This window comes from Ambystoma mexicanum, chromosome 6p (genome assembly GCF_040938575.1).
Source record: "Ambystoma mexicanum isolate Mex_15411 chromosome 6p, UKY_AmexF1_1, whole genome shotgun sequence".
Lineage (NCBI taxonomy): Eukaryota > Metazoa > Chordata > Amphibia > Caudata > Ambystomatidae > Ambystoma > Ambystoma mexicanum.
The window spans coordinates 1,531,076,660-1,531,100,330 of record NC_090935.1 but is presented as its reverse complement, the minus strand read 5'-3'; the positions used below and the strand labels follow the sequence as shown (position 1 = coordinate 1,531,100,330).

The 23,671-nt window shown below is 48.4% G+C and overlaps 1 protein-coding gene across 3 annotated transcripts in view; it reads left to right on the top strand.

Moving 5' to 3' along the window:
* Window positions 1-23,671, top strand: part of LOC138511080 (abnormal spindle-like microcephaly-associated protein homolog) — a 200,859-nt gene that overhangs the window by 56,793 nt on the left and 120,395 nt on the right. For 2 of the 3 annotated variants that reach the window (XM_069626579.1, XM_069626580.1), the window contains exon 2: window positions 15,044-15,087. The exons of the other annotated variant lie outside the window; for it this stretch is intronic. The gene's annotated coding sequence lies outside the window, so the exon portion shown is untranslated. The remainder of the gene's footprint in view (window positions 1-15,043; window positions 15,088-23,671) is intronic. 3 annotated transcript variants of the gene reach the window in all.

Here is a 23,671-nt window from a genome sequence, read left to right as displayed (position 1 = left end):
GAAGAAAATCTCAGTGATTATTGTATGCAGGAGGTGGTAACAGGATTTCTGTAGCTTTATGTGACTGTAAGCGACACAGATCTTTGAACGTTGACCCCTTTTTTCTTTTGCCGAGCGGCAATTTCGCAAAATGTTTTTGGCTGTTTTTTTTTTATCCCCCTTCTGACGCCTATACCCTAATTCCTCCTTCTATATATTCCAATTTACCATCTACATGTGTGTGGTAAAAAAAGAAGCTGCAAAAATGCAGGAAAATCATTTGGTGAAATTGACAATCGGCAAAAGTGGGTATTGCCTTGAAAATTAATCTGAATTATTTTGCTATGTATATCACACTTGATGCCAGTGTCTCTGGATTCGTAACACCAGACCGGTGATTGCATGCATTAACTTGCATTAACTCGTACCAAAGGCAAGCAAGTTACCAATGAGCTACCCTCTAAGCCTGTGAGTCCAGCTTGTGCTTTAAACTTGTGAGGATCAGAGTATCCTTGAGGGCAGCTTGTGCAAAACTGACTTGCATACTTTTCAGAGTAGAAAGTTGCATAGATTGAGGGAGGCCAGAAATACCATTCAGTGCCTGACCTTTGACACTCAGGAGAGTCTACAACTACGTTTTAGATCACGTTATCCTTCACAGTGGAGAACTCAGCTGCCTAGATGCGTGATGCCTCTCCCCTGGACATTTCACCTGTGGAAGGGATGTGTTGACCCAGTACAGTATTGGTACAGCAAACGGTCCTCCTGGCCACCAGCAATTTTGCCAGTGGTCAAACATTACAGCGCACTGATGTCATAATCCTTTCTTATTCCAGGGATTTCATAACCGGCCAATACATTTCTGCTTCCCGTAGATTTGTAACCTGTATGTCACTATGCAAAGAATGCAATGGATGCGCTCTTTCCCAAATTATGATCATTTGCTGTGCAGGATATTCATTTTCATACCTCATTTTCAACTGTTATCCACAGCTGAAAAAAGCCAATTAAGAACCAAGGCATTTAGCCAGGCCCACTGTGAGGCTATATTCATCTACTCCTTCCTGAAATACCTTTGTTATGAGAGTAACACACTTGGGTATAACATGTTACAGGTTTTATTTTTGCACACTGATGTGACCGGATTTGTAGCAGCGTCACCATTATATCAGATTAGGCAAAACGCCCCTTACTGCTTCCAATATAGTCACCTGAAGGTGAAATGAAAATACAGAGGCTACTGGGGACGGGCAATCAGGGTCAAGGTCTACTGGCGAGGCATTATAAGATACAGAGGCTACTGGGGACGGGCAATCAGGGTCAAGGTCTATTGGCGAGGCACTATAAGAGGACTCCTGCTTATCAGAAATAGTTTGATTGCACTGCTGCAAGACGGTGGGATGTGTATTGATGTTACTACTAAAAGCAGGTCTTTTTTTGCAACCTTAATTTCTTCTTCCTAGCTCGTTTCTGGCATAGCTCTTTGGTGCAGCTGGATTAACTGCCTATAGATCTTTCTGTCTTCTATGTTTCTATGCTTCATCCATCTTGTCACCCTACTCTGATTTTATTGTTAGAATAATTTCATTACTGGGATTAATTGCTCAATGAAATGTGAGTGTATCCTGTACAGAAAAAGACGTCACAGATGCCACATTATGAGTGCACCATCTGTGCATCCTCCTAGGGTTCTGAATGCATAACCAAGCTCATTGGACCTACAATACCCATGACTCTGCCTACAAGGGTGGAAGCCACCTGGAGCACTGTGATTGGCTCCCAGATGGACATTTCACTGTCTGGAGGTTATTTTCTATTTGTTTTCTCCTTGGCCATACCCTTCTTTTCCAGAAGACTATGTGCACCACCTGAGGGTCTTATCTGCAAAATGAAGCTCCCTGGGCCTATAACACCCAATACTCTGCCTTGAGGGATATCTGGCACAGTACCTCCCTTATTCATTCTCCTCTGGGTACCCAGCCCAGGTGTCTGCAGTCACGTGCCAAAGCCTCAAAGGTCAGCTCCATGTTTGGCCCTGTTGGGACCGGAAAGGGCCAAGGACCACAACCCCTGCTCAAGCCAGGACTTTACATAGATGACCGTTTATCTGACTTCTGCTTTTATGCATAGAGATCCTTCCACTAGTTGACTATCCATTTATCAGCGCGCTTCTGTCACCTCACAAGACCAAGGAACATTGCAGCTTTGGGTTTGTAAATGTCTTTCGGTTACCTATAGCCCCATTCTAGCCCAACTCAGAATTTAGACCTGCTTCTCCTCAACCAACCACCCACCCCTTGCCATTCCATTCACCTGCCTACCCTCCTATTTTTGGTTGCACCCTTTCTTCATTGTCTTCACTTGCCTATTTCTTCTACCCTTCATCATGCATTTTGACTTAGCTCCGTTCCTCCTTCCACTCACTCTTATCCTTCCCATCTCTCATAGCCTTCAGCCTCAATTTGGGGTAACTTCTGTACCACTCCCTAGCCTCCCCATTTCCCTCCTTCCCCCCTGCACCTCTCGAATAATACTCTCCCAGGATCTCCAACCTCATCTCTCTGTCTTGCCTATCGCACTACACCTGCTCCTCTCCTTCACCTCCTGTCACCCTTTCGCTTCGGCTCTGGAATACATAATCCCTCTGCAACAAGTCTTCCTATATTAATAATCGCTTCAACTCTTACCACCCTCAACTTGCACTTCTTACTATCAAAGAAACATGCATCTCCCGGCATGGCGGTGCTGCATTAGCACAGGGACGTCATTTCATCAAAATGCATGGGGTAGCGGAAGTTACATCACACGACCCTTGACCTCTGATGACATCCCAGGAAGTGATGTCATTTGACCCCACCCCGAAGTGACATCACAGGAAGCGATGCAACATGACTTTTCACCCCTTGACAAAATAGAAACTGGCATCACATAGCATTGTTCCTAAGTACACTACGAAAAATATGGTTAAGATATCACTGTAATGTGATATCAATATCATACAAGAATGGATCACCATATGTATCATTAATGTCAATCTGTAAAGGCCCATATTACCAAGTTACTGTGAATGCAAGCAGACTTCCAAGGCCGAATGATAATGATGTGTTATTATATAGCACTTACGCTTAAGCGCTTTATATAGAACAAATGTACATACAATTTCACCCAACTTGTGTTGGTACTCATTTATCGACCTCAGACGGATCAAAGGCTGAGTTGGCCTTGCCGGGATTCTAACCTGCAAACCACACAAACATTGCAGCAGTGAGCGTTCAACCCACTGAACTATATATCCGGCTATAGCTATCTTACCGGCTATTGTAAAATTAGCAATTGCATGCCTGAATGTTCTCAAAGTCAGAAAGCAAATTACACTCTGTAGTGGATACCATTAAACTAGTAACTGAGATTTAACAGCAGGCCAGTTCATCTGCAGGTGTGGTGCAAAGTTGGCCACATGTCAAGCCTGTGTGGATCTACTTTTCAGGCTTCAGAGGTTGGCAAAATACATACCATTGGGAGGGTCCATAACTGTGTATTCAAGGATTTAGAGTAGCGCAGGGAATGCAGCGCACTCACACGGCATCTCGTACTCTGAGCACTTGTTACCTAATACATTCAAACAAACATCCTGGACAGCATGCCAGGGAGATAGGAAAGATACACATTACAACAAAACATTAATTGTGGCACAATGAAATCAAGGTCCACTTTATGTGCTATGGTCAAATATTTCTACACTGTGCACAAGCTTTTAGGCACAATAATGTTGTCAAGTGACCGAGGACACTGAGATGGAATGTCTTGTGATGATCGCAACAGAGACAACGGCAGAAAAAACATGCTATAACTGCAACTTGTGAAAAGCAAAATACATAGTCCGAAATTGATGCTTATTCTACTCTAAATGTTTTTGGGAGGTTTTTGTCTGCATTGTGAATTTCAGGTGTCTAAGAACAGAGTAAATCAGTGACTCACCGCCTGAAGTTGCCCTGAAATAAAGCTTTAATGAGTTTAGCAATTATTGTATATAATTCCAGAAAGACAAATTATTAGTTATTCTTATTCTTTCTTATTTAGTGTCATTGCTCAAAGTGTTACACTTGTGAACCCCATGTTTTTTTTTTAAAGAGGCCTGAACAAGAAATCCAGCCACTCCAAAAACAAAGAGCCACATGGCACTGACCACAGCCCAGAAGCTTCCATTTACAAAAATAATAAAATCATTAAAAAAAAAAAATATTTGAAGAAAATGTGTTTAGGAGTAGCAAGGGAGACCACAGGGGTAGCAAGGGAGACCTCAGGGGTCGCGACTGCGACCCCTGGCTACCCCCAAATGACATCCCTGCATTAGCAGCGCTTCACACTGACTCTGCTATCTTCTCCCACTTTCCCAGACCTGTTGGGAAGGGTGGCGGTGTGTGGTTCTTTATCAATACACCTGTTAACATAGCCCCTCCACACCCATCTGACATCAACTCTTCCTCTTCCTCTTTTGAATATGTCACTATTCAACTTCTCCCCCTACTCTTCTCTTCCCCAATCTGAGCCTTCTCCTTGAGTCCCTTCCTACCAACATCCCCATTGTAATGATGGCAGACTTTAACCTTCCGAATCCCTCTGCATCCACCTGACTTTGACTTAACTCCCTCCTATCTGACCACTCCCTCCATGACCAGGCTACCCTCTCTGGTGGGAACTCTCTTGCCCTTGTCTTTCTTTCTAATTCACTCTCCTCATCTGACCTCTCCTCCTCACATCATTCCATTGTTCACTTTAACATCTCAGTCCCTGCACCTTCTACTCCTCAACTCTCCTCTTCAATGACTAAGAAGAAATGTAGACAAGACTCTCTGTCCCCTTACCTTGATGATGTGAGGACCTCCCTCCTATATATTTCCCCTATTTATACCACTTCCAGTGAACATGCTTTCTCTGACTTTCACTATGCATTTATGACTCCATTTGACCAACACTATCCTGCTTTCACATTCAAAACAAACATGTGCCATAACCTACAATGCAATGCAAATTATTGGCACCTAGCCTACAAAAATTCACTTGATGCCCTAACCTTTGTGCTGCACTCTGACAATTCCTCCAACTTCACAAATCTAATCTCCTTCATTCACACTCACCCGAGCAAAATGTAATCTACCCACTAATATTTGCACACACCTGCCAAGCCAATATCCATTGATTCCCTCTTTCTACTGATGACTCAGCTCACTACCTTTCCTCTAAAATGTGTGACACTCTCAAATGCCTCCCCTCTTTCCCTCAGCAACCTTCCTTCTGTCCACCACCTCTCCCCTACCTCTTCTACCCTTGATTACTTCTTCCCTACCTCTCCTATTGAATTAGCACCCATCCTTCACAGTGCCAACATATCTTGCACTCCTATCAACCCTTGTGCTCCCAAATGGTCAAAGACTTAGTTTCAATCACTTGCCCTTACCTCTTTGAGGTCATTAACCTTTCTCTGTTGTACTCTTCCCTACCTCCTTCAAATCTGCAACTGTCTTAGCTCTTTTGGAGAACACCTGTGCTGACACAAATGTGCCAGAAATCTATTGCCCAGTTTCTCTTCTTCCCTATTATTCAAAAGACCTTGAACAGTTAGTCTTCAACTGGATCACTGGGTACCTTGAGGATAATGGCCTTGGTGAGTCTCTTCAATCTGGCTTCCATATTAAATACTCCACCAAGAACACTCATGCATGTCTCCAACCTTCTCTAGAATGCTCACCAATCCAAACTCTATACTGATCCTCTTGGATCTTTCTGCAGCTTTCGACACTGTTAACCACTCCTCTCTCCTCCTCACACTTCAGGTCCTTGAGTTCCGCAAATCTGTTGTTGCCTGGATTGCCTCCTACCTGGAAGGTCAAACCCTTAACATTTCTTGGAACTCCTAAATCTTGGACCCCAGCCCTTTCCTTGTGAGCATCACCATACGACCATTCATTGGACCTCTTCTCTTCACCATCTATGTCTCTGCCATAGGAAGACTTTGCATCATCATCATTGCTTTAACTTTATTTTGTTTGTTAATAACCATAAAGTACAAAACAGCAAACATATACGTTTGGTAAGGAATTCAAAATGAATAAATTGCTAAATCACAGATTGTGTCACACATAGAACCCATAGTCCCATGTGTAATTACATTGTTGGTCAAATTATTAAAATTAATGATTTGATATACAACATAACTACACCATACATCTTTCAGAAAAGACTTATTTCATCTTTAGGCTTTCACTATCACCCTTTTGCTAATAACATGGAAATTTTGTTCTCCTTTCCCTTTTTGACCTCAGACATCTCAGAATGGATTATGAGCTGTCTCACTGCAATTCGTCACTGGTTGGCTCTCCACTGGTTCATGCTGAACTCTTCAAAAACAGAAGCCATCTTTCTCCCGGCTTCCAATAACATCACTATCATTCCATCTCCTATCTCCTTCCTGCCTGACCTTCTTGCTCCATTACCCAAGGCGTATAATCTTGGGGTACTCTTTGATAGCAACCGATGACTGCAACATTTCATCACTACCACTGCCTCTCCTGCTCATATTAACCTTCTCAACATTCAGAAAATGCATCCTTTTCATTCTTAACACTCTACAAAAATGTCCACTCTCTTGCTCAGCAAACATTACGACTGCGCAAGCCTACTCCTACTGCACAACAACTTTCTTTTCAAGTTCCTCTACTAATGCTCAAAGCTACAAAGGATCCTACTCCCCAGTACCGGTCTGATTGTACCTCAGTTTACTCACCATCTCATTCCCTCCGATCCTCCTCTGCACTTAACCTCATTGTCCCATACTCTCCATGTTCCTCCTCTTGATTCAGCTCTTTCTCCCTACTCGCCCTGCTCTGCTGGAACCCACTGCTCATAACAATCAAAGCAAGCTCAAGTGTGGATTCCTTCAAAGCTTATCTTATACTTCATGTACTAGCTAAAGAGGGAACTTCCCCTGCCCTCTCCCCCATCCTCCCTACCTGACCCTACCACTGCCTCCAGCAATGCTTAATAATGTAATTTTGCATATTTAAATAGTACTCCAAGCCATAAAATAACCAATATCTCACTGCAATTTGCGATGTAATTCAGGTGGTTTGCTAATTGTGTAGTACAGCTGGTGGTTTAAATGTATTTATTTATTTTTCTGCTTATAACGCACCAAAGCCTGCAGGCACGAGGGCGCGCATATAACGGAGAGACAAGCAACAAACAGTACTAAAAACAAAACAAAGATATGGGAAGAGGCTGGGGAACAGTGAAAGATCCAGGCAAGAGTTCATTCATAATTGTATATAGGCAGGGCAACTATTGAAAGAGAAGCGTATTGAGCCTGAATCTCTGAGAGCATTTCCACTAGGAGGTCATTTCATGCTAAAGTGGCTATAACCGGAAATGAACGACCTCTACCTCAACTTCTTTTAATCCTGGGCAGATAAGACGTTAGGTATTATTGGATCTAGTTAACCCCCCTGCAATTGGGGTGAGACATTTTTTCAAGTAAATGGGAACGTGTTCATGTAAGCACTTATGTGCTAAGGTCAGGATTTTAAAAGTGTTTCTGGAGTTGACAGGGAGCCAGTGGAGTTCACTCCTAGCCACAGTTATGTGTTCCCATCTTGAAACACCTTTAACAATTCGGACTGCGTCATTCTGGAGGACTTGGAGCTTTTGTATACCGTTCTTACTTGCTACTGCAAGTAATGCATTACAGTAGTTAATACGAGCAATTACAATGGCTCTGACAAGGGTTTCACAGTTTTTACTGGACACTTAGTGCTTGACCAATTACAATATTCAAAGGAAAAGCAGCTCACCCTGCATTATACTCTCGTCTCCACCTCCGGGCTCTCCCCACAATGCTTCCTATTTTGACAGCAAGTGCAAAGGGACTAATGGAGAATTCAGAACTAAATTATCTCCCCCACCCTTAATGGTGCCAACTACATGTGTCAGAATCTAGGAACGTTTATTTTTCCAAATAATTGCAAACCAGCAAGATGATATTTTTAATAATGTATCTATATTTTAATTTGTTAAAAGTTTAAAATGTTACATAATGCACAATTATTTCAACTAAGAAACACTGCATTGACTCCATGTTTTGTTTAGGTTAGTGTGTTTAAATCTCATTGTGTGAATTATATTTGTGTATGGGAAGGTGCAACATATTAACATATTAACAAATATTAGACAACACTTGAAAATGTACATTATTACACAGCTGGATGACAAACCTACTTCTGTGGCATGCTGGTTATTTCTGTGGCATGCAATTTATGTGCAGCCAACAATCAACCAATGAGCTTAATCCAAACTCCATGGCATTCTTCTTATCAATCTGTTCCTGTAATCCAGCTACCTGAAAGGGACAAATATCCCAAACTCCAATTTTCCACCTTATATGCCCAGTTCTCTGCCTGCTACAACACCATCCACTCTGCTCAGTCTTAGCTTTGTATTTCCTCTTAAACAATAGTGTCATGCACTCTGTACATCTACAAGCATACTGCAGCACCATACGCTATGCTTAGTAACCGTTATTTCTCATTGCAACATATTTGTAGTTTGTTTTTAACCCTTTAACTGCCATGGGTATTTCCCCCCCAGTGCCAAGGCCTTTTTTGGTGATTTGGGTATGTGGCCATTCAATGCTTTGTAACTTTTTTGTTACATGAGATATCTCGGCCAAATTTGGCCCCTTTTTTCCCACATGTAGGCGGTTGTAACGCCACCCAGGAATCCTAGGTTGCTGTAGGAGGGTGTTTTCAAAAATGCCAATAAAATAATGTGCAAAGAAGCCTGTGTTTTCTTTCCTTGTAAGAGCTAGGAACAAATGGTTTGCTGTGCTGAATTCCCCAATTTCCTGGCTTTCAAGAACAGGTTGAGTGGAGACGAATTTTTTTTATTTTGATGTGGTTATCAATCGTTTTGTGAGAGGTAGGCGGTTTTGGCCATTTTTGCCAATTGGACATGCATGGACGGAATGGAAGAAAAGGGTAAGAAAGCCGAATTGGAGGACAGAAAGACATACATTTCTGAAAAGTAGACAAAATTCCAAGTTTAGGAAGGGATGATTTGCATAGGTCGGGCAACAACTAGGTAGGGGAAAATGCCATAGATTGGGGGAAAAGCAGGAAAATTACCGAAAAAAAGGTATGTGGTGGACATGGTTGGCTTGGTACGGCAATGGCTTCTATGAATTTTAAAAAAAGCCTCTGCTACATTCCCCCGACTCTTGCAGTTAGGAAAGTACACATTTTTTGTAGTGTTTTACAAAACCAGCAATACCACAAGCAAAACATTGAGCCATGGTAAACAGGAGTTTTATGCTTACGGCCTGAACAGACGCACTTAGCATGTGTAAATCATAAAAACCAATGTGGAGAGGAACGGCAAGCATACATTTATTGAAAGAGCAAAGGCAGACCTTTTCAAGGGTAGGTGGCTTATGAAGGTTACAAAAGTGTATGGTGCCTAAAGCAGCGACTAAATGTAGGGCACATTTGGGAAATGAAAGGGTTGTGTGACAAAGGGCACCAGCAAATGGGTCAAAACGTTATGAAAACCACACAAACACAACAAATGTTATACCTTCCCGCGTTCCCAGAGGTGTCCCGATGAAAACGCTACCTCACATGTGTGGGTGCACCTACCTGGGCGCCAAGGGGAAAGCCTAAAACACAGGTAACCCCAAGTCTTTTTTGACACCTGAATTTCACACTTTCTCCAGACGGGCACACCATACAGATATGGGCCTCGGGTGTCCAAGCCACCAAGGAAAATGGGGAACCCCATGCATTTCCGAAATGAGGACACCCGTGGGAATCCGCAGAGGTATGATTTGCGCAAATCGGCCCAGAATTTATTACCCAGACACCCCTGCAAAGTCCAAAATATGGGAAAAAAACGCATTTTCCGCACATTTCACTCGACTCACCCATCGAAACACGCCCCCAACAACACATGGCCTACCGTCCCGCATTCCCACAGGTGTCCCGATGGAATGTGTACCTCACATGTGTGGGTGCACCTACCTGGGCGCCAAGGGGAAAGCCTAAAACACAGGTAACGTCAAGTCTGTTTTGACACCTGAATTTCACACTTTCTCCAGACGGGCACACCATACAGATATGGGCCTCAGGTGTCCAATCCACCAAGGAAAACAGGGAACCCCATGCATTTCCGAAAAGAGGACACCCGTGGGAATCCACAGAGGTATGATTTGCGCAAATCGGCCCAGAATTTAACACCCAGACACCCCGGCAAATTCCAAAATATGGGAAAACAAACGCATTTTTTGCACATTTCACTCCACTCGGCTCTCCCATCGAAACACACCCCTAACAACACATGGCCTACCGTCCTGCGTTCCCACAGGTGTCCCGATGAAAACGGTACCTCACATGTGTGGGTGCACCTACCTGGGCGCCAAGGGGAAAGCCTAAAACACAGGTAACCCCAAGTCTGTTTTGACACCTGAATTTCACACTTTCTCCAGACGGGCACACCATACAGGTATGGGCCTCGGGTGTCCAAGACACCAAGGAAAACAGGGAACCCCATGCATTTCCGAAAAGAGGACACCCGTGGAAATCCGCAGAGGTATGATTTGTGCAAATCGGCCCCGAATGCATTACCCAGAAGCCCAGGCAAAGTCTGAAATGTGCCCAAAAAAAACAAATTTTTCACTTTGTCGGGGGTTCTGAGTAGAACATTGTGGTCCGCTTCACGCAAGTTGGACCTCTGTGGATTCCCACTGGTGCCCTCTTTTCAGAAATGCATGGGGTTCCCAGTTTTCCTTGGTCGCTTGGACACTCTAGGCCCAAATCTGTAGGTTATCTCCCCAACCGCTTTTGTGGTTACCAGTGGGTTAGCCTTTTTCCTTTGTGGCTAGATTGGTGAACCCACACATGTGAGGTACCGTTTTTGTTGGGACACCTGTGGGAACGCGGGAAGGTATGACATCTGTTGTTGGCGGCGTGTTTTGGTGGGTGAGCAGAGTGAAATGTCAGGAAATTGTGTTTTTTTTACCCCCAAATTTGGACTTTGCCGAGGGTTCTGGGTAGTAGATCCTGGGTCAATTTGCGCAAGTCAGACCTCTGTGGATTCCCACGGGTGTCCTCTTTTCAGAAATGCATGGGGTTCCCTGTTTTCCTTGCTGGCTTCGACACCCTAGGCCCAAATCTGTAGGTTGCCCACATGAACAAAATGTGCTGTGGCGAAAGGCTTGGGGTTACCAGCGGGTTACCTTTTCCTTTTGCGCCCGGTAGGTGCACCCACACATGTGAGGTACCGTTTTTGTGGGGACACCTGTGGGAAGGCGAGATGGTATGACATCTGTTGTTGGCGACTTGTTTCGGTGAGTAGACACAGGGAAATGTCTCTGAAATTGGCTGGAAATGAAGACAATTCTCAGACATTTCGCTCTGGCCTGCCCCTGCAATTGTGTCCCAGCCCACCAACATATCTGCCCAGACGGCCCATTCCCACCCACACCACCAACAATCCAGCCCCAGTCTCACCCACCCCACTGACAGTGGGCCCTAACCATAGAATAATAAAAAAACAGTACTCACATAACGTTGCAGCGGCTCGGCTAGAAAAATCTGTAAACAAAACAAAAAACATGTGTTACCTACGGTCACACCAGCAAAATTTAGCCCTCCCCGGGGGCAGATAAGGGGGGGGCTGTCCTGCACTCCTCCCTGGGCTCAGGCGTCCCTTCCTAGGAGCAGATATCTAGTCCCAGGGAGAGCTGCATGACATGGCACCCACTCCATTGCGGGTGGGGGGTGGGAGGGTAAACGCCCCATCCCATTAGAAAATTCCCTGTCCCTTTGGGGTGCCCCACAGCCCCACCTAAAATGCATTCCACCATTTTCCCTTTTTTTCTTTGGTAACCCAATTCCCCTTGGCGCAGAGGGGCACATTGGTCTGCCAATCTGGCCCCGGGGTGCCCAAACCGTACAGCCCCACCCACTGAGGGGCCTGTTCCACAATGTTTGGGGGCCCTCTCCCCCCTCACCGCAAATGGGTGGTGGGGGCACCTCATGCAGCCCTCCCTGGGCCTCCTACAAACGGCTGTGTGAGGTACACCCTGGGGCCAGATTGGCACACCAATGTGCACCTCTGCGCCAAGGCAAGTTTCGTAAACAAAGAAAAAAATGGAAAATGGTACACTACACTTTAGGGCGGGCTGAGGGGCACCCTAAACTGCCAGGTAATTTTATAATGTAATGGGGGGTGACCCTCTACCCCCCTGCACCAAATGCAGGGGGGCATCTCATTCAGCCCTCCCTAGTGGCAGATAAGAGGGGGGCATCTCATGCAGCCCTCCCTGGGGTCAGATGCCTCTTCCTAGGAGATATCTGCCCCCAGGGAGGAATACAAGGGGTGCCCCCATTTCCTCTTGGGGTGAGGGGGAGATGCCCACCCCCCTTTTCTGTAAAAGAAATCCCTGGTGGCTAGTGCCCCCCCCTACTCCCACCCAAAATTCCCTTTTGTAATTTTTTTTATTTCATTTTTTTCCTTCTGCCCCTTCCCTGGGGACAGATGATCAGCCATCTACCCCCAGGGGGGCCCTAACCTGCAGGCCTTCTTATGGGGGGGGGCCTGCAAACTTATTCCTGGTGGTCCTCCCTCCCACCCCCCAATTGGATGGGGGGCCACCTCATGTACTCCTGCCTGGGGGCATAAATCTGCCCCCAGGGAGGGCTACAAGGGGTGCCCCCCCTTTTCACTTGGTGTGGGAGGGGAAGGGCCACCACCTTTTCAGGGAAGCAAAAAAATCCCAGGCCCTCCCACCCCCACCCCAATCCCGTTTGATTTTTTTTTCTTTTTTCTTTTTTCTTTTGCCCCCTTTCCTGGGGGCAGATGATCGGCCATCTTCCCCCAGGGTTTATCAGATATGTGCCCCCATGCTTTGGGGGCCGGGGGGAGAGGGCTGCTTACTGTAAGCAGCCTCTTTCCCCTCCACATCACAAACGTATCCCTGGTGATCCAGTGGGTTGCTGGTCACGGATCGAGCGTTCTGCGCCGATCCGTGAGCAGCAATGCGTCATACATGGTGTTGTTGGAAAGGGGAGAATCTCCCCTTTCCAATGACACTATTTTTTCCAATATCCCTGGTGGCTAGTGGGCCCCAGGGCCCCAAACCCCATCCTACCTCCCCCCTTCCTTCGAAATTATTATTATTATTATTTTTTTATCTTCACCCCTGGGGGCAGATGATCACTGCCCCAGGTGTCTCCAGCGCTGTGCTCCCATGCTCCCATGCTTTGGGGGCCGGGGGGGGAGAGGGCTGCTTACTGTAAGCAGCGCCCCTCCCCCCACATCACAAACATATCCCTGGTGATCAAGTCGGTTGCTGGTCCCGGATCGAGCGCTCTGCGCCGATCCGTGACCAGCAATGCATAATACATGGTGTAGTTGGAAAGGGGAGAATCTCCCCTTTCCAACGACACCACGTTTTCCTATATCCCTGGTGGCTAGTGGGCCCCAGGGCCCCAATCCCCCTCTCACCTCCCCCTTCCTTTTTTTTTTTGTCCTCCACACCCTTGGGGGCAGATCATCACTGCCCCCAGGGGTCTCCAGTGCTGTGGCGCCATGCTTTGGGGGCTTGGGGGAGAGGGGGCCGCTTACCTAGTGAGCAGACCCCCTCCACCTGCTCCCAAAACAGATCCCTGGTGGTCCAGTGGCCATTGTTGGCCACGGATCAGGCTCTGCGCCCGATTCGTGACCAGCAATGCTGTCACACAAGGTATTGCTGGAAAGGGGAGAATCTCCCCTTTCCAAAGATACCTGCCTCGATATCTGGCTTGAAATACAGCCGGAGATCGAGGCAGATGCAGAAGGGCTCTTGCCTTCTGTTTTCACTGCGGCAGCCGAAAATGGCTGCCGCAGTGAATTTACTTTCAATTTCATGTCGGCGTGCGTCACGCACGCTGACGTGAAATTGAACGTATATCCAACCCCCGGGCAGTGAAGGGGGACACCCCTTCACATAGCCCAGGGGTTAGATTACAGTTTTGTGCGATCCCTGCCTTGCAGGGATCGCACAAAACATTGTGCCTGAAAGGACGAGCTATCTCGTCCTTGGCAACAGGGAGGGAATCCCAAGGACGATATAGCTCGCCCTTGGCACTAATGAGGTTAAGGGATGCAGGTGCACATGAGTTGTGCAAAGCTTGCTCCCCTTAAAAATATAACATTGGCACCTTTGATTTCTAATAGTAATAAATACCACTTTTGGGAGCAGGCAGGGCTTGACCTCTGCACTCTGGCTTACATGGCTTACTGCCTGCCCGCCATCCCCACAAAAGTAGTATTTATTGCCATATTGGAATCAGTTGATATCAATGACAGGCAAGGGCCATCTTACCTGCCAGAAGTTGCCAACTACCCTGCCTGCCTCAAACCCACACTCCATATTCAGCTTGAACATTATGAACTTTATGATTTATAAAATGTCTAATCTTTTCTTTGCACACCATGAGAAGGTAAGCATAAAGTATAGAGGGAAACTGCCCTGTACAATACCAACCGCACCCAGGAGCACATAGCCTTGCACTGAAAACTGTTTTCAGTGCCTTTTTATCATATTTATTTTCTTATTCTCTCTCCTTTTATGCAGCTAAAATGTATATTTTTGACATTCATCTTGCTTATCCTTAATTTGGAAGCACACAAAAATGTTGTATTGTTGCTCATTTTATGTCATTTGTAAAAATAATTCTGGTTACAGTAAAAAAGATTAGTATGAAATTGCTACTCAAGTATGTTTGTTCGCTAACTAAGTACATTTTGTTTAGCAAACTCTGCTAATCAATTTTCAATAACAAACATATCCCTTGGTATTCCTCTTTAGTATGCAGCACGTGCCCCTTTAGGTTAATGTTAACTTGATCAGTCACCTGTCTTCTTGTAAATATTTTCTTCTGTTTGTCTTGTTCTTCCTTTGGTGTATGTCCAACTTTTTTACACCCCCATAAACTGGCTCACCACTTGTTCTCATCTTTGTGCTATTGTACAGGCAACCTTCGTGGGAATGAATCTGCTGTCTGTAAATGTTTAATTGTAAGTATTTCTGATTGAATTTGACATCCCTGTTCTTCAACTAAATACAAATACATTCTTCAAATGTCTTTCTACAAAACAAAGTAGATTCCTTAGTACCATGTAGGGGCCTGACATTTACTACCTATGCCTCTCTTGATCATGCACTTGCCCATCAACCTCTGTAATTTCTGTGTTATATTCTCTTCCTCTAGGTTGCTAATCTACTTTTGTCTTTTATTGTATGCATCAAACTGTTTTTTTTGTTGCATTTAAGCTGTCTTGTAATGCACCCAGGTACCTCAGGGTGTGGCACGTTTTATAAATAAATAAAACAAACAAACAATCTATCACTTGGAACTCAAGCTTTCCATATGCAGGCATTTATTTACATGTGCCGTATTCCGGCCGGTTCAATGTGAAATTCATGAAAGGTACAAGATGGAATGGATAAAGCTTGAATGGAAAGAAGGCTATGGCAAATGACAGAAGTGATCTCTATTACATTATCAGTACAATAAATTCGAAAATGTAAAATTGCATTTTTTAAAGAAACTCGTTTTTTGGGTTTTTCTTTGTTTAAAATAACGATTTACCACATGTGCTGTTTACAGCTTCCATGTCTGAAATTTCTTTAGGGAAATTTCTTAAACAGTGGTTAACCCCCTGGTAGACAAGTTAAGCCCTAACCAACACCACTGTTCCTGTCTGTCTCACCGCTCTTTCTCCTCCAGCAAGCCTTTTTTTAGGTTATTTTAAAATTCGATTTCTGTTCTCTACATTGTTCATGCAATATTCTGAGCATTCAATCTTTTTTGCATTGTTCCTGATTGCACCCCAGTGCCTGTGGGCCCTTGTCAGGTTACTGAAAGCTGAATCCACTCTGTTGGAATGTAAGCTCCGCATTTCATCATCCACATTTTTGCAAAGGTTTGAATTTGAATTAGTGCCAAGGGTGTGAGACTCATATATGTGATTCAAGGGGATGAGACTCAGGCTGAATCTAAATAGATGCCAATGCATAGAATACATGATAGAAAATAATTACTTTACTCAACAATGCTATTTTAATGGGCTGAGTTGCACTGAGAAAATAAAACTAACATGAAACTAACATACTAATTTACCTTACCCATGTAAGATATAACTCCCATAATAACATTTAGTGCAAACCAGTCCATGATAAACTGGATGCAGATTGATGGAAATGCACGATGCTCTGGAAATGGAAAAAGGAAAAGGAAAATGATATAAACGTGCAGGTTTGAAGCTGCACTGTGTTATAAAGTGTGGAATGTGAGATCTGTTCTGCTAAAGATATTGCATTGTCTCGGGGAAGGAAGCGTTAGAGGGATGCAACAATTTCTCTTCAGCGATGCAGTTTGCATCTCGGGTAAAGGCACAGGGGGAATCGGGTGCTATTTTCATTTATCAAGGGGAGGTGCTTTTTTGAGTGACACATGGGTTTTAGAAAAGGGTCTGAGGCAGAGAGGGCTGGGTCATTTTCTCACTCACTGACGAAGGGAGCAGAAGGCCGGAAGTAAGGGCTGGTTCCTGAGAGATTAAGGGGGTAATTCATAGAATTCAGCGCACAAGTGGCGCACGCGGCTGGCGCACAGTGTGCGCGTGCGAATCCCTGCGCCAGCCGCGTGCGCCAAAACCCATTTCCGCGCACAGCGTATTCATGGATTCCAGCCACCAAAACCAGCCGTGGCGCACAGTGGCGCAGCGACCTTCCAGCAGCGCCAGTTACGCCCCCAAGAATGCCTTCCGCGCAGGGAAAAGCCATCAAAATCCCCAATCCAGCGCAAAGGGCTGCGCTAACCCTGTACCAGCACGGCAAGCGGGCTACGTGTATTTCAGGGGTTCACGTGAAGTTCCTCACGCGATCGGGCCTGGGGGAGCGTGCTACGTGTATTTCAGGGGTTCGCGTGAACTTTTTCACGCGATCGGGCCTGGGGGAGCGGGCTACGTGTATTTCAGGGGTTCGCGTGAACTTTTTCACGCGATCGGGCCTGGGGGAGCGGGCTACGTGTATTTCAGGGGTTCGCGTGAACTTTTTCATGCGATCGGGCCTGGGGGAGCGGGCTACGTGTATTTCAGGGGTTCGCGGGAAGTTTCACACGCGAATAGCCTGGGCGCGTGTATTTCAGGGGTGCGCGGGAAGTTTCACACGCGAATAGCCTGGGCGCGTGTATTTCAGGGGTGCGCGGGAAGTTTCAAACGCGAATAGCCTGGGCGCGTGTATTCCAGGGGTGCGCAGGAAGTTCCACACGCGAATAGCCTGGGCGCGTGTATTTCAGGGGTGCGCGGGAAGTTTTACACGCGAATAGCCTGGGCGCGTGTATTTCAGGGGTGCGCGGGAAGTTTTACACGCGAATAGCCTGGGCGCGTGTATTTCAGGGGTGCGCGGGAAGTTATACACGCGAATAGCCTGGACGCGTGTATTTCAGGGGTGCGCGGGAAGTTTCACACGCGAATAGCCTGGGCGCGTGTATTTCAGGGGTGCACGGGAAGTTTCACACGCGAATAGCCTGGGCGCGTGTATTTCAGGGGTGCGCGGGAAGTTTTACACGCGATTTCAGCAGGGTACGCGTATTTCAGGGGTGCGTGGGAAGTTCTACACGCGATTTCAGCAGGGTACGTGTATTTCAGGGGTGCGCGGGAAGTTCTACACGCGATTTCAGCAGGGTACGTGTATTTCAGGGGTGCGCGGGAAGTACTACACGCGATTTCAGCAGGGTACGTGTATTTCAGGGGTGCCGGGGAGTCCTACATGTGATTTGACAGTGTGGGCCCTCCCAGGTGTTCCCTGTACACCCTCCACGGCCCCTGCAGGCAGCCCACACCACAGGGGACTACCTTGCATCCCTGGTCATGTCCCGCAGGCAGCCCACCCAACATGGGCATGCCCCCCAGCAAAGGCACATGTCTCCTTGAACTAATGAACACCAACTCATGTCCCCCACCACCCCCACCCCCCAGCACTGTGGGGCACCTGCCAGCAGGCCCCCACCCATGTCCAACTCATGTCCCCCACCACCCCCACCCCCAGCACTGTGGGGCACCTGCCAGCAGGCCCCCACCCATGTCCAACTCATGTCCCCCACCACCCCCACCCCCCCAGCATTGCGGGGCACCCTCCACCAGGCCCTCGCCCATGTCCCATCCATGCCCCCCTGCACCTGGGTCCCAACAATCCCCAATCATGTCCGTAATGGCCATCCTCCCCTGCCAAAAGGCCCAACCAACTATCACATCCACCCACATATCAAAGGCAATTACATGTTACACACCCAATGTAAATAATGCAAATGAACACATGTCTGTCACACACAATGGCTGCAAGTGAATGTCAAAACAACCAACATGACATGCATGAAAGTAATGAGATGATACGACACATTGAAGGATGAAAATAAAAATGTATTGAAAATCAATTAGAATGGAAATGAAATTAGAAAAACCACAAAGCAAAACAACAAAAAGAAGATGAATGTCCAAGGAAAAAAATCCAAAAAATCAAAAAATCCATAGAAGAACTATTTACAAGACAATCCCGGGTCCATGAGCCCAACCAAATGAAACCTAACTATGTCAACTAACTAAAAACTGAACTATATACAAAAAAGTGGCGCATTGTCCAATCGCAACCAAATTAAAAAAAAATAATTAAAAGGAAACCTACCACTAACTATATAACTATATACAATGGCAGCGGGCAAGTCCTGCGGCTCACTCTGTGATGTTGCCGGCCAGGGCATCATCGAACTCCATGTCGATGTCCTGGAGGCGGGACTCTGTCCTGGCCCCGAGGTCTCGCAGGGTTAACCCCATGTTCACCTCAAACTCCCTGCGAGCTTCCTCGAGGCACTCAGCCCGCCTCAACGCCCGACGCATGGAGAACTCCTCCCTGACCATGGTGAGCCGCTCCTCTTCCGCCCGCTGCCGCTCCGCACCTATCCGCTGGACCAACTGCTCCCACACGGAAGACACTACCATCCCAGGGTTCTCCTGCCCTCCGGCCGATGCCTGCCCCTCTGATCTTGATGGCCCCGAGCCATGTTGCCTCCCACGTCGAGCCTGCTGCTGCCTCCGACGCCACTGCCTCTGCCAGCAAGACGGCATCCAGGATGATGGAAACCACTGACGCCGTCATGCACGTGCCCTGCCCGATGATGCCGTCACATCCTCCATCTGCTGGGGTCCAGTTGCTGTGTTGTCCACCCCTGCTGGACCTCTGACTCCCGACTGTGGCAGGGATGGGATCCCCACCGAGCTGGCTGCATTGGTCAGGGCAGGTCCACAGGGGGCCCTGGTGGCATCTGGGGTGGAAGACGGCAAGGAGAACGACTGGCGTATGGTCTCCACAGAGGAGGAGAGGGCCGCCAGATTGGCCAACACATGCAGGAAACCCCCGAACATGGCCGATCCCAATTGGGCCACGTTCTCACGGTGCTCTTCGTGATGACGTGCGTGCTCCCCCTGGGAAGCACGCACGGCATCACGAATCACAGCCGTGCGCATCGCGACCCCAATCAGGACCTTCTCCACACGGCCAGGGGTCCCCTCGTCCGCAGGTGGAGGGGAGTCAGATGACATGGACATCCCCTCTACCTGCAGACGGGCCTGGGATGGGGCATCCCTGCTGGTGCAAGGTGGTGCACCCACAGGTTCAGGGACAGCGACATGCACAGGCCCCTCCACGGTGACCTGTGCTGCCTCCTGCCCCTGCCCCTGGACTGCACCACTTGCACCAGCAGGGATGCCCCCACCAGGCCCCATGTGCGCCTCAGTGGCGGCCTCCTCCTCCTCTGTGGAAACCACCAACCTGGATGGCTCCTCACCGTCTACCGCCGTAGCAGGCCCCTGTGGGGGCTCACCCACCCCTTCCACTGCAGCCGTGGGGGCATCCCCGCCGCCTTGCTCCACAGCGCCGTCTCCGCCCTCTCCTTCACTAGCCGCTGCGTAGAGGGAGACATAGAACACAAGCATCAGGGTACTGTAAAATGGTCCCCTAGACAGGAAGCAATAGCAGATGAGTGCCACTGTCAAAGTACACTTCAATCATGTCACACCACAACACATGTGTCAGTCCAGGCAAAACACACACAGTGACAGTCATGGTGCGTGCCATGGACATTTCAATGCATGTCCAATGGACTCTCGAATCATTCAATGTAATGGGACTCACATGCATCATGGGTCATGCCTATCACATGCACACACTTCACCTCAGTCACATCCATCTGGCCCCGTACACCCCAATCACAGTGCATACAAGGATGACTAGGCTGCATCAGTGAATCTGTACATTGTCACAGACATGTGTCATGCACCCATGGCACTCACAAGTCACAGACACGCAGGTCAGGCACACAGACATGGATACCACATATGTATCTGGCATCAGCACCCATCCCTCGCCCCCACCCATGTCCAGGAACAGAGACTGCCATGCTCTCATGTGTGCAATCTGCACAGGGCTCCCCATGTCGCATTCAAACACATGCAACAACCGTGCGGTTCACACATTACAGGTCGCACATGCATTCCCATGATGTCCCTGCACACATACATGCGTACATGGCCTATGTCACACATACAGGCAAGTATCAGACAACCAGCACACTGCAACATGCCCTGTCTCACACAGCAATGCTTGGCCACTTACCGCTCAACTCCAGACGGGTCTCCCTCTCAAGGACCTGGGCGTGGAGCGCTGGGTGTGCGCGTTCCAGGACCCTCAACTGGCTGGAACTCATGCGGCCCCGGCCCCCCTCCACGAGGCGCCGGGCCTTCATGAGGGTCCTGGACCTCAAGTCTTCCCAGAACTTCTTGACCTTCTGGATGGTGCGGGTTGCCACCCCCTGCGCGTTGATGGCAACCACACAGTCGGCCCAGATCCTGTCCCGTCCTTCCTTGTTGGCGCGGGACGATCCGAAGAGGGCATCATACTGCCCCAGGACTTGCTCCACCAGGACACCAACTTCGGTGGCAGTGAAGCTGGTGCCCCTCTGCCCCTCTGGCTGGGGGTTGCCACTGGTGCCAGATGTTGATGTGCCCGACATGGCAACCCCAGGGGCAGGAGTGGGTGGGCAACTGGGTCCTGGGGCTGGGCTGTGGAGCGATGTTATCCGAGTCGGGAGTCTTCTGTTCCAGCAGGGGTGGACACAGCAACTGGACACCTGCAGATGGCTGATGTGCAGGCGCCAAATGGCAGGGCACGGTGGCAGCAGGCAGGCAGGCAGGCAGCAGCAGATGGCACATGGGAGGCTGCTCGGGGCACTGGGGGGCAGTGATTCGGCCTTCTGGGCAGGAGCGTGGTCTTCCGTGTGTTTTCGCGTGGCCAGCTTGATACGGAGTGATTTGGCACGTGAAAATCCTGCACGTCAGCGTGAAAATCGAGGAAAAGCCCTTAGCGCGTAAGCGCGTCAGGACACGTATGCGATTTCATTGGACCCAAGGCCCTTGCAGCGTAAGCGCGTCTGTGACGTTTTGCGCACGGGCGTTGCCCTGGCAGGGCTTGGTGTTCCTGCGTGCATTTATGTTCTGTACGTGCTTTTTGTGCGGTGCGTGTGTTTTCCATCCGTTGGGGTTCACACGCTATTACTTCACAGCGGGTGTTGGCTACGTGTTCTTCTACACGCAAGGCAGACGGTGAGTGGTACCCCGCTCCCCCAGGCCCGATCGCGTGAGAAAGTTCATGCGAACCCCTGAAATACACGTAGCCCGCTCCCCCAGGCCCGATCGCGTGAGAAACTTCACGCGAACCCCTGAAATACACATAGCACGCTCCCCCAGGCCCGATCGCGTGAGAAACTTCACACGAACCCCTGAAATACACGTAGCACGCTCCCCCAGGCCCGATCGCGTGAGAAAGTTCACGTGAACCCCTGAAATACACGTAGCCCACTCCCCCTGGCCCGATCGCGTGAGAAACTTCACGCGAACCCCTGAAATACACGTAGCACGCTCCCCCAGGCCCGATCGCGTGAGAAAGTTCACGCGAACCCCTGAAATACACGTAGCCCGCTCCCCCAGGCCCGATCGCGTGAGAAACTTCACGCGAACCCCTGAAATACACGTAGCACGCTCCCCCAGGCCCGATTGCGTGAGAAAGTTCACGCGAACCCCTGAAATACACGTAGCCCGCTCCCCCAGGCCCGATCGCGTGAGAAACTTCACGCGAACCCCTGAAATACACGTAGCACGCTCCCCCAGGCCCGATCGCGTGTGTGACTTCCCGCGAACCCCCGGAATACACGTATCCCGCTCAATCGCGTGTGTAACTTCCCGCGCAACCCCGAAATACACGTGCCCCGCTCGCACAATTGCTGTATGTTGCCACTTTTGTAATGCGCAGGGACGCTACCGCCTGCCTTCGTGTGGCGGACGTGTATCGGCTTGTGCAGGCTTGTGCGTGTCTTTCGCTGTGCGTGGCTTTGCCCTATTCGGTTCCATGAATACGTGTGGTTCGGGTGCGTGTGGGCGTTCCGTCTGCTTCCCTGCAGTACATCCCCAGTTACGCCCTTGTTTTCGCGAGTTGTTCCCCATTCCGCGCGTTACGCCCCGTGTTCCGCCCCCTTTCTGGTGTAAGCGCCGAGGTTGTGCGCTTTCACTGTGCACGTCGCGCACGTCTTTTGGGATGCTGCAGTGACGTGTGCGCCATGCACGGGTTTGGCGCACATCCCGAGGTAAACACGCGCAGGGACTTCCATGAATCGCGTGCGCCTCTTTTTTTCCGCTTGCGCCTGCTTGCGCCTGCTTGCGCGTAGGTTTTTGGCGCACGTTTGTTCCATGAATCGGCCCCTGAGTCTCCTGTGTTCTTGCTGACTGTCTGCAGTACTGCAGGCTGTATGTCTCTCTCCTGGGTTGCAGTCCTTAGAAGTGCTGCAGTCCCGAGAATCCTTATCTGTGAATGACCCTGTGCGAGGCAAGCAGAAAGACTGGGGAAGGACTTTGTGGGTTACTGTTAGGGAGAATTCTCTCTTTAGGCTGAATTTCCTAACCTAGTGAGTCCCCCAGCAGCTTTGCTGGATTTCTGGAGTTTGTTTTTTTCTCCTGCCAAGAGTGAGATTCTTTTTTCTCCCACTCTTGGACATGATTTATGGTGTTACTTTGACTGTTAATGTGTTTTATGGGCTATGAGGTCCTTTACTCCATAGGGTCTCATGTGTTTTTGCTATGTGTGTTACACAGCACCCTCCGTGCAGTGACACAGGGGTGTCATAGTGACACCCCTCCATGGACTCCATACCCTGGGACTGACTACTGTCTCCCAGGGCATGTAAAGTCACCATTGGCTTTTCTAGTCCCAAATTATTAACAGAAACCAGTACAAACCATCATATTGTGGACGTACTGGTCGGGGCAATTCGATTGCCCCGGGGTCTGTTAGTCGAGGGGGCACGTCTCTGTCCCCCCTGATCAAGTTTTGGCTGGTGACAGTGGATACTACTTTTTATATTCGACCGCGAAAATATCCCTATGGGATTTTCCCATTGTTCGAGGCTACCAACTTTAATTATTTAATTCTCATAGCCTCGAACATACCGCCGGTTTATTTATTTAATATTAATTCGCTGGTTGGTATTTTTTGCCA